At 32.8% G+C, this 12,105-nt stretch overlaps 1 protein-coding gene across 5 annotated transcripts in view; it reads left to right on the top strand.

Annotated features, from left to right (window-relative positions):
* f (espin protein forked) overlaps positions 1–12,105 on the top strand; it is a 487,643-nt gene that overhangs the window by 249,235 nt on the left and 226,303 nt on the right. The window lies entirely within an intron of this gene.

Below are 12,105 nucleotides of genomic sequence, written 5' to 3' on the forward strand. Positions count from 1 at the left end.
AGGGCACATGAGTACCAAGACTTATAAGAACATTTAGGCCGATCAAGTTCATCCCATGGTACAAACTTTGTTCCCCGATGGTGATGGTGTCTTCCAAGACGACAAAGCCCCTGTTCACACAGCTCACATTGTCCAGGACTGGTTTTCTGAGCACGAGGATGAGTTGTCCCATCTCCCCTGGCCACCACAGTCACCAGACCTGAATGTTATCGAACTTTCGTGGTCTACAATGGAAAGGAAAGTGCGTTCTCGTTATCCACCGCCAACATCGTTATCTGAATTTGCCACCGTTTTGCAGGAAGAATGGTATAATATTCCCTTGGCAAACATACAGGAACTGTATTTATCCATTCCGAGAAGACTGCAAGCTGTTTTGGATGCCAACGGGTTTCCTACACCATATTAAGCAAAAAAACATGTTTTTTTTAAGGTGTTTCCATATTTTTGTCCAACCCCTGTACATACATACACGTCTCGAAAAAATTCCATTTTGAATCCATTCTACAATTCTTTTTGTAATAGAGAACCATTTATTCTGTTCGAACGTACAGACGCCACGCAAAAATATAGTCAAAATGGATATTTTCGTTGAAATGTGGAAAACGAATTTTTTCGGGGCCGCAGTACTTTCTTCATATTTCGTACAAAAAAGTAAGAAGAAAAGGAAAAAAATGAGAAAAAAAAATCTTTGCTCTGTCAGATGTTGAAGAAAACGATGTCTTCTAAATCAAACTCAGGAAGGAGTAGTAAAACTGCGATGCAGGTAAAAATACTGGCAATTCGTAGCAGCATAAATGTCTAATTCTCGAGAAACTTCACATTTAATAATTCGTTAGAATCCGGGTGGCCCTGCAAGACGAGTTTGAGAAACAAAAAAAGAACTGTAAGAGAAGGGGGGGGGAAGTACATACACACAGTATTTTAATGGTACCTCTTTATCAAATGTTGAAATCTAAAACTTCTGAGGAAACTGATGCTGTATATGGCCGCCGTTAACGACCGAATGTGGCAGAAATGTGGCAACGAGAAACTGGGAAAATGTTCTGTTTGCTTCCTTTTCTCATCACTCACCAGGTGTCCTGGTAATGGATCACTTGCGTTTCTCTCTCTTTTATGCCTTGGTTAAATTTTTATTTGGATTTTCATTCTTAGTCTGGAATAATATGAATGAAAGAAATTTTAACTACGAATATCGCAAACACACATCGTGATTTTTATTTTTAAAATTCTCTTTGATGGCATCGAAATCATTGATTTGAGTTCTTCAGATAAAGCTGTCATAGGAAAAGAGGCCATTGCAGATAATAGAGGTTAAAGTACTAAAAATAAAAGTTTTTAAAAAATTAAGCCCACATCCTCGAAATTTCGGGTTACATTTTGGTGCAAAGTTCTTCATATCACATTAATTTGTAACTAGTAAGACCCAGATTCTCCAACGAGTTGAATAATGATTTAAATTCAAATGATCAACCAACGTAATTGTGGCCTGTCTCATGTCCGAATCTTCTTTTAACTTTAACTATGATATGTCTCGAATAATTATTTCTTTATACAAAGTAAATGAAGCATTGTTATAGCGCAAAATTTTGCGTTTCGTATTTCAACGAAAATATCCATTTCAACCGCTCTCTTAACCATTTGAACGATGTTTTTGCATGACATCTGTACGTACGGGCAGAATAAAGGATTGTTTTTGCGAAAAAGGATTGCAAATTGGATTTAAAATGGATTCAGAAGAGATTATTTTCTCGACATCCGTCCATACGTACTGCGTATGTATGTATCTCGCATAACTCAAGAATGAGTAGCTATAGAAAGTTGGAATTTTGTATATGAGACTGCTATAGCATGTAGTTGTGCACCTCCCTTTTTTGTTGCAATTGTATGCTTATGGGTGTAAGAAAAATAAAGAATATGTAAAAATACTTTACAATTATTTATTTAATTATTGTTGATAAAAATTTTATGATTTACGTTTTTCATTATTTCTAATGCTTTAACGCTTTTTTTTTTAAAAAAGGCTTCTCTGTCGCTACGCCTTCTTCTCTTTAAATGGGGGGGGGATATCAATTGCGATAAAAACAAAGTCAGAAGCTAAGACTAGCAGGAATTTTGATAGCGTAGAAATGTTGGTCCATAATGAATAGGAAATTGGAGGCGAAGGTAGATTAAATTTTCATTTTTTATTTCAGCAAACGTGTTACGGCCACCAACAAGTTGTGTTTATTATTTCAAAAAACTTACATTTTAGATAAATTTGCAATAAAATAGAAGGAACAGACAGACAGCAGTCCAGCTAGGCCAAAGTGTAGAAAGCAAGTGCGTCATGGTCAGGATGAAATCTCAAGTCAGACTGAGTTAGTTTTGGTTCTCAAAGCATCTTGATTGGATATTTAACATTGCTGTAAAATTATGATTGGCTGCTTGAGTCTTAGTTTCATTTACATCATCAGAATTACGTAAGAGTCACATGACACAGATTTTTCTCGAAATGACGCAGTATAAATAGATGTTGCTATTTTTAGAATAGAGAAGGGAAATTAATTTACGCTGCTAATTTAATCTTTTACATATTCTTTTTCTTACATATATATTCCTACTGTGTTATCTGGCTCGTGAGCTTAGTTTTTTTAGTCTTGTATGTTGGTAAATTGTGCATTTTTTGCTTTAAAAGTAATTAAATTGTGTGATTTTTATGTTCTGAATAAGGTTTTTATGCCTTTAATTAAACCCCATGCAATTGTTGGAGAAATTATCAACAATTTAAAACCTAAGTGGTGAGTAAGCTAATTGAAACGCCATTTCTTTACAACTGAAACTCGGTAAAATAGTGAATTAAGTCAGTTTCTGCACCTTCAATGTCTTTTTGCCGAGTGGGACCAAAAATAAACTAGTGGTTTTCTTTTGGTTTACTTACTCTATAAAACTGTTTACCAAAAATAAAAGTGTATACGAGCCAGTTTCCCTTAGAAAGTCCTCCACGAAGGCATCCCTCCCCTTAGGCAGATAGCCCTCGAGGCTTTGCCATAATCACACACACCACACCACCAAAAATAAAAAGTTTTGTGCACCGACGAATCTGCCTTCTTGCCCGCTGGCCGAATTGCCTTTTTTTTTCGTAGAAAGTATCATTTTAATTGTAAAAAAATCTTTTTTTAACAGTTTTAACTCTATTTGGTGTTTTATTTATTCTGTATTTTACAATTTCGCTGAAAATGATTCGAGTTTAATGTCTCTTTGCTTTGTCGCGAAGGGAGAACTGAATTAATTGAACGAGAAATCTGTCTCTAATGAAATTCGGGGAAATAAGTTTAAATGAAATGCAGAAAAAAATGCGTAGAATTTAATATTCCGTATAAGAAAGTCACGTGCTGCACAGTCAGGATTTGGCGATTGGGTCCTCTAAAAATCCCAGTCGTCCTTTAAAAGGGGGAGTATATAAGGTATTCCTCCCGCCTTCTTAGCGTGCCTTCGTGGTGTAGTGGTCTGCACGCTGGGCGCGTAATCCAGAGGTCCTCGGTTCGATTCCCGCCGAAGGCGTTGCTTATTTTTCACTTCTCCTGTTTAAAAAAAATACCTAATGTCTTTACAACGTAACACATTTGCTCGGATATTTTGACAAAGTTGTTTCACTTAATGCGGTTTTGGGGAAGGAGTTAAAAAGAAAATTTGCGAAAGTTAATGCAATGTATTGCGACTTTTTTTCCATCAGAAAGGATTCCAATAGTGAAAGTTAAATTTAGATAACAATACCCAAATTAATTGGAGTCGGCGAAGAAGATTCAAACGCCGCAAGTCAACTGTGTTTCTTTTTGATGGTATTCTTCTCGTCGTGTAACCTAAAGCAGGAGGAAGATTCAGGAAACTGCCTTCGGGACACTCACCAATCAGAAACAACATTTGTCTAAAATTCCCGAAAGATCTTTTTTAGATTTAGAACGCAGATTTTTGCGGCTAAATTCAACGTCCATCTTTGTTATCTGTCACCGATGGTATGATAAGCGGATAGTGCACTCTTTCTCAGGCGGATTGTCAACAGCGAGTGAGGAAACTGGTCATGAGAAATAAATTTGTCGCGTAATGCCGCACGTTGCGGATGCATAACATAAGTGAATGCCGCCGGCTCGGCTGTTTTTTGGTTTCCTAATAGAGTTATTTTCGTAAAGTAACATTGCTTGCTGTAGTTCTTGTGGTTTTTTGAACATCATCAATGAGTTTTTAACATCAACTGAGTATACTTTGCGAATATTCATCATAAAAGGTACCTTCAAAATGGATGTTCAGTTACTGTTTAATCTCTAGGATTTAGTAGTGAGGGATTTGTTTGTATGAATGTACGTATGTTTCTCGCATTGCGCAGGAACGGCGGCACCGAAAGCTACAAACATAGTCCTCCAACTGATCATGACCACCTCGAATTCTGAATTTCGTTAGCCCAGAAGGTCTATTAATTTCGTTTTGGCGTTTTGCGTAGAAAACTTTAAAAGTCTGAATCACTTTTTAAATTGTTGCCACCAAATATTATCACCCTGTGTTATATTTAAAGAAATTAAATAATGAAGAATCTGCATAAATATATATGTTTCTCGCATTGTGGTAAAACGACGGTACCAGAGCCATGAAATTCTGAATAACGTAATTCTCCACCCGAATATGGCCATCTCGAAGCCCCAATTTGAAATTTGTTTTATGATCGATTTTATATATTGTAACACTTTAGCGAATTTCTGATTAAGAAACTCAAGATTTCAAAGCGAGCAATGGCAACGTTGTACAGAAAAAAAAAAAAAAAAAAAAAAAAAAAAAAAAAAAAAAAAATTATCTCCAGCGCGCGAGTCTCTGTATCGGAAATTCTAAAGATATGTTCATTTTCAAACTATTTTGCGACATTGCTGTTAAACTGAATTTTATGGTTTAAGTGCGAAGAACATGATATTTAATAAATAAAGGTACCACACAAAGCGTTCAAAAAAAAAAAAAAAAAAAGCCTCTTTGGACGCAATATAAAATCTGAAAGCTTTCAGATTTTTATTTATTTTTTACCTTATAATATTTTTTTTTTACAAAAAATCTGTTCAGAGCTTCAAGTATCATTTCGGGTTTTTAAATTTTAGCCAAAATTGTTCCCATTGGTGTGAAAGTTCTAAATACTAAAATTGAAAAAAAAAAACCGTTTATGTTTTAATGCAGTTTTTGATAAAAACTATTACAGGCTTCTAGTAAAATGCCATTTTCTATTATCTATTAAAGACAGTTATGGGTTTTCTGTAAAGTACCATTTATGGTTGTCCAATTTTACATGCAAACTAATCAATTTTTAATACGAATATAGAAAGTTTAAATACATAAATTTTTGGAAGTTTAGTATAACAGTTATCGAGGCCGAAAAAGTCATTACACACAGAGAGAAACAGAAGTCAGTTTAAAAAAAAGACATATAATAAACCCTGCAAGTCATCAAAGTCAGAAAATAATAGTAATAGAAAAAAATTTGAAAGCTTTCGAATTTTATCTTATGCCCAGAGGGGCATTTTTTAACATTTTGCGCGTTACCTTTCCTTATTAAATATCATGTTCTTCGCACTTAAATCATAAAATTCAACTCAACTGCAATATCACAAATTATTTAAAAGTGCATATCTATAATTTCGAGTATAGCATCTGGAAACCCGAATTTGGAATCTGTTTTATTATCGATTTTATTATCGATTTTATTATCGAAAGTGCAATTATCGATTTTATTATCGAAAGTGCAATAATTTCGAGTATAGCATCTGGAAACCCGAATTTGGAATCTGTTTTATTATCGATTTCATATTTTGTTAAACTTTAACGAATTTTTCATTAACAAACTCAAGGATTTCAGAGCGAGCAATAGCAACACTGTAAGAAAAAATTTTTATTTTTATCTCCAGCGCGCGAGACTGTGTATTGGGAATTCTAAAGATATGCTCTTCTTAAATTATTTCGGGATACTGGTGTTGTGTTGAATTGTATGTTATGTTTTAAGTGCGAAGAACATGATATTTAATAAATAAAGGTAATGCACAAAACGTTAACAAAAGCGTCTTTGGGCGTAATATAAAATATGAAAACTTTCAGATTTTTTCTCTTTTTTTATTTATTTCATAGTCTGTGCGAATTAAATAAATTTTTCATTCATAAACTCAGTGATGTGAAAGATAGCTGCGGAAAAACTGTTTGAAATGAAACATTTTTATCTCCCGCACGCTAGATTGTTACCATTCGGCAAAATGTAAGACGTTTATCTTTCAAAATTAATCCACAAATTTGGCTATTTGAAAGCAATGTTTTGCCACTGCCTCAAAAAGAATATTCACCGTCTCCATGTACCGGCGTTTTACTATTGAGTAAAACGTAAGATATTTAACTTTCAAATGTACTATTTCAGTTACTTAGTAACAAATCCAGTGATTGAAAATTAATCAACGCAGTTCTAAAAAAAAGCTTTTTTTTTTAAACTTTTTAATTGGATTTCTCTCAGATTTGTTTGTTTATTTGAAGTATGTGCACCTTTTACTTCTTTTGGAAATATAACTAAGACAGAAGCTTACAAATTCTTAAAACCATATCTCGAAGCACGTGGAACTCGCACCACTTCTTCACGAGAGAAATGCAAACTTTACTTTCTTGTACGAAGTATTGCAATCTCGAAAAATTTCGGTTTTCAGATTTCAACGGAAATATCTATTTTGGCCATTCCTGAGTCCATTCTGACTACTTTTTTACGTGAAGTCTTTGCGTCCTGTACGACAAAAATAGATCAAGATATTTAATTTCAATATTTGCAATTTTTGATGTCATTTTCAACTTGCCTTGAGAGATCGATTAATTATGTCAGAATAAGGAAATAAGCTTAAATGAAGTTTTTAATTACATAAAATGTGTTTAATTTCATTTAAGCAAAAAATTGGTTTAATTTCATACGCGTGCAAGGAAGTCATGTGGTGGCCAGCGCAGACTTTTTCTTTTTATGATAACTCTTTCAGACGGCTGGTTTTCAAAGAAATATTTAAAGTGATAAAATGAATTTAAATCACTACAAAATGATAAAAATCCATTTAAATCATGAAATGTCTAATTAGAAATGTTAAATGGTTTTGCGAGATAACACTAGTTGGGTTCACTGAAATCATTATATCGCTAGTTTTCAAAGAAATAATACAGCGAATATGAAAAATTTGTTGGCAACTCCTAACACTGTATTGGGAATTCTAAAGTAATTCTAAGTATTTTGTGATTTTGCTCTTGAATTTTACCTTTAAAAAAACTTTATCTTATTCATTGATATTATGATGATAATATAATTACAAATTAGTTGTATTGTTAAATTAAATTATACAATATATTCAACTATGACTTGCAAGTTAAGTAGAAAAGCAAAGTCATATTAAAAAAAAAAAATTCTTTCAAGTTCTTTATTCTAAAGAATGTTGCCATTTTGTTTAACCATGCTGTAACAAAACCTGTAATGTATTTTAAACATTTTAAAAATCTCTTTAACCTATTTTATCCTTTTTAATCTATTAACTCTTTCAATTACAGTTTTCAAAAATTAATTCCCTTTAATACACATCTTTCTACACTTTAAGTTGCTATTATGATCCTTCAAAATTAGTTTCAAGCACGTCTTCATATTTAGAAAAAAAATCTTCAGGCATTTCTTTTTTTTTTCTTCTTTCCCATGACATCTATTTTTGCTTTATGTCTTTCTCTTCCACGATCAGTTACAAGTGATCCGAATAAGGCACCAAAAAAAAAAAAAAAAAAAAAAAAAAAAAGCGATGTTCGTGAAATTTATTTTTTCGTGCTTGGCATAATTACCGAAGCTTGTAAACCATTCTCGAAACTCAAAAATAGAACACAGGTAATCAAGCATATCTGAAAACTAAACAATTCTTCACAAATTAAAGTCGTCTGCTCGCGATGCTGCCATAGATCATGGAAAAAATAAATAGATAGTACCAAAGGAAATGAAATTGATTTCATATAAGGACTACACTGTACGTTCGGCGTTGTTGAGTTTATGGATGCAGAAGTAATGAAAGTTTTGATTGACTAATTTCACTCTCAGTTCTATAAATAGGTTTTATATGTGCTATTGCGATTATTTTGCGCTGCGTTTTATTGATCTTTTGCTGTTTGTTATTATTACTGTTCCATCGAATATTCTATGAGTAAAGCTATAATTCACAAAATTTCCTTTCCTGCTCATAAATTACTTTCTTGGGGGGGGGGAGAGTCTTTTTGACTTTTTTGAATATTAGAACTTCATTTAAAAAAAGGTAATTTAAAAAATAGTACTGAATAGTATTCATAATTAGAATTTAAAATATAGTACTGAATTATACGTGCAATTAACAGCACGTATAAGCAGTTATACAGTATACTGTATGTATGTGCAATTATATACAGTATACAGATATGTAATATCCAAATTATGTATATACAGTATATACACTACAATTATACAGGTATACATAGTATGCGTATACATACATATGATTTGTATGTATGCATGAACGTACGTAATCACTTATATGTAAGTATATATGCATCAACCATTTTTTTCCCATTGCCCCAGTTCTTTCACCATTGCTAAACGATCAGCCTCCCTTTCCTAAATTCGAAAAATGCATATACTTTTGTTTAAATTATTTTTTTATGTGTTTTATAAATTAAACTAAAAAGTATAGAAAAAATTGTCAAATAACAAAGGTTGAATAAAAGTATTTTTTATATCCATAAACTAAAATCAAATCCTTAATAGGTATATAAAATGCTGACGGCATTCCTCGCTACTGCAACTATAAAATTCTTCCCTGGTTGAGAACCCCTGGTGTATATAGAAGTCCTCAATCAGGAGAGAATACACATACATACTGTGTATATATACATATGCATAAGTATGCACGTATATATAGTATGTACTTTATATGTACAATATAAGGCATACCAACCAACAGCCGAGTGGTAAAACAGCTGAACACTGGTATTTCGTTCTGGGTTCCATTCCAGACAAACGGGGCTGACTGCGTGGATGTTTTCATGGTTTTCTCCATCTGTAACGTGTATACGAGCCGTTTTCTCTTAGAAAGTCCTCCACGAAGGCATCCCTTATCTTCATCAGATAGCCTTGAAGTACTTTGCCATTAAACAAATAAACAAACCACATCACCCATTATAAAATGATGGATGTTGGGATTTGGTCCTGGTTATATAATCCGAAATAGACGCGCCAGCATGTTGTCATATAGGTTAATAAGTGTCTGGCTATCTAGTCTGAAAAACAAAATACAAGAAAAAATTATTTACTGATGTTTAAATTGCAAATTTAATTACGCAGCACCCTATATACGATACTTCGTGTACTTTTCTCCCACTTTTAAACTAATTTTATTACCTAAAAATCGAGAGCGGAAAATTATTCGAGTCACCTAATTTCCTAAGGACGCGGTTACAGTAAGAACATAACAAATGTAAAAGATTAATTAAATTATTGGTAAATATCCAGTATTACTCCTTTAAAAGAAGCCTAAATTCGAATAAAAATGAGAAGTACAGTAACTGACCTTTATTAAGCCGAAATCTCATGATAACTGAGCTGGACACTTACCTTGTAAAGCCCCAGGCGCACCTCACATGAATGCGTCTTGACTGCAGTTCTCAAGAAGGATATCAGAGGAAGGAAGGAAAAAGGGCGAAGAAAAATCCCGATTTCGAAAGATCGAATACATAAGCCGTAGATAAAGCTTTAATGAGCAAGAACGTAAGCAACAGAAGTAAGGTGAAATCGCATGTTTGAAAAGTTGGTTAAGTGAGAGAACACCTGCCATGTCCGGGTTGCTGAAAGACTAAACTGTACAAAATACATTTAAAATTATAAATGCGAGGGAAAATAAAATGGATAGAATGCTAATACAAATGGGTCAAAACAAACTGAATAAAAATAAAAGTAATAAAAAGAATTGAGTTTACCCTCAAACGAACAAAACTGTATAGAACAGGAGAATCTGAAAATGCTTTTTGAAAAATTTTCGGAATTTAAAAGAGCTAGGAGGATGTAGAAGAGGGGGAATACACGAAGAAATTATTATCTGTCATTGGACATTGGAAGTCATGCTTTTATTTACTATAGAAAAATTCTCCGAAGCTTTCAGTCACAGTTGGCGCAATTTATGATATCTACTGAAACCTTCCTCAGAATGTTACGATATCAGATTTGGTCAAAAATCTCACCGCACATTGCTCTTCGACATACTTGAATGACCTTCGCTTTTTTATATTCAAATTTTAATTCATTCCTAAATTACGTGCTTTTCATGGATAAACGAATCAGATAGACGAAATAGAACACGTAGATGGAACATTTAAAAATATGACCAAATATCTACATAATTCATCTTGTCAGAATCTTTAAAATGGCCTCAAAAAGCGCGCGTTATTTTACATGCAAAATAAGACATACTTTTACCACTGAAAGGTCAGAGAGAGGAATATCTCTTGACTTTGACATCATTTCTGGTTGACATCCAAGGACTGATTGGAATTGCGTGGGGACGTACGCATCCGCCTGTGAAAAAAAAGAATGGCATGAAATCGTTTTGCTTATGCCATCGTCACAGTTAGCATCCGTGATAGCAAGTGTTTACTTCTATCTTTTCAACGTGCAGAAAACATGCAATTTATTTAAAGTATTAAGATAAGAGGAATTTCAAATTTAAATTGAGCCATTTTGTATTCCAGCGATACCCGATTCTAATCTTTGCTTTATTTTTATTTAATTTCTTTTAAAAATTTTTTAAACATTGAGTTACTTTTGTTTGTTTGCCTGACGACTAACCCGCTTCTGCCGGAATATAGCTGGCAATAAATATTGAAGTTGCGAAAACATAAAATAAATTATTACAAGTTGGAGAAGAAGGACCTTTGAATGTTTCATAATTAGTTAAATAGAACAATTTCAAAATAATATGTAGGCTTGTTAACTTGATTTCGTTTTTTATTTCCTTCAAATAAGACTGGATGAGAATAACTTAAATCAAAATTTTAAAGACAAAATTTCAAATTCGGCTAATGAAATACAAAATAACCATTCTAGAATATTTTATACCTCATCAGAGATTTAAAGTAATTACCATAAAATGGAAAAAAGTATCTAAATTCATTTTAATGAGTTTATTTAATGCCACAGGATAAAAACAGTAATATTTCTAATTAGACATCTCGTAATTTAAATGCATTTTTTTTGTTTAAATCGATCACATTAAAAGTAGAAAAAATATTCTTCAGAACTTTCTATTGTTTTAAATCGCTTGCTTTGTTAGTAAAAGATAGATTAAATTTGAACGTTAAAATATATTACACTTTACTGAATGGCAACAGTCTGGTACGCCGTGCATAAAAATATTTTATTTCGAATAGTTTTGAAGCTAGTTTAGCTCGTTTCCAAATCGCCGAGTTCGTTAAAAAAATGCATTAAATTCGTACAAAATGTGTATTCATTTAATTACGCAGCATCTATATACGATACTTTGTGTACTTTTCCCCCAGTTTTTAACTAATTTTACTATCTAAAAATCGAGAGCGGAAAATTATTCGAGTCACTTAATTTCCTAAGGACGCGGTTACAGTAAAAACATAACAAATGAAAAAGATTAATTAAATTATTAGTAAATATCCAGTATTACTCCTTTAAAAGAAGCCTAAATTCGAATAAAAATGAAAAGTACAGTAACTTATGGTTATTAAGCCGAAATCTCATGGTAACTGAGCTGGACACTTACCTTGTAAAGCCCCAGGCGCACCTCACATGAATGCGTCTTGACTGCAGTTCTCAAGAAGGATATCAGAGGAAGGAAGGAGAAAGGGGCGAATAAAAAACCCCGATTTCTAAAGATCGAACACATAAGCCGTGCTGTCGTTTTACCATAATGCGAGAAATAGGCGTATAAACATATTCTTCATGATTTAATAGCAAGGCTATCAAACTGGTTGCCCGAGTTTATATTTTTTTTTTCATTTCCATTAAAAACGAACGTGAACTACATGCTAGTAAATCTGTAAATGTATAGTTAATTAATT

This window comes from Stegodyphus dumicola, chromosome 10 (assembly GCF_044657685.1).
Source record: "Stegodyphus dumicola isolate Sdum_Otavi_A_Nest chromosome 10, ASM4465768v1".
Classification (NCBI taxonomy): Eukaryota; Metazoa; Arthropoda; class Arachnida; order Araneae; family Eresidae; genus Stegodyphus; species Stegodyphus dumicola.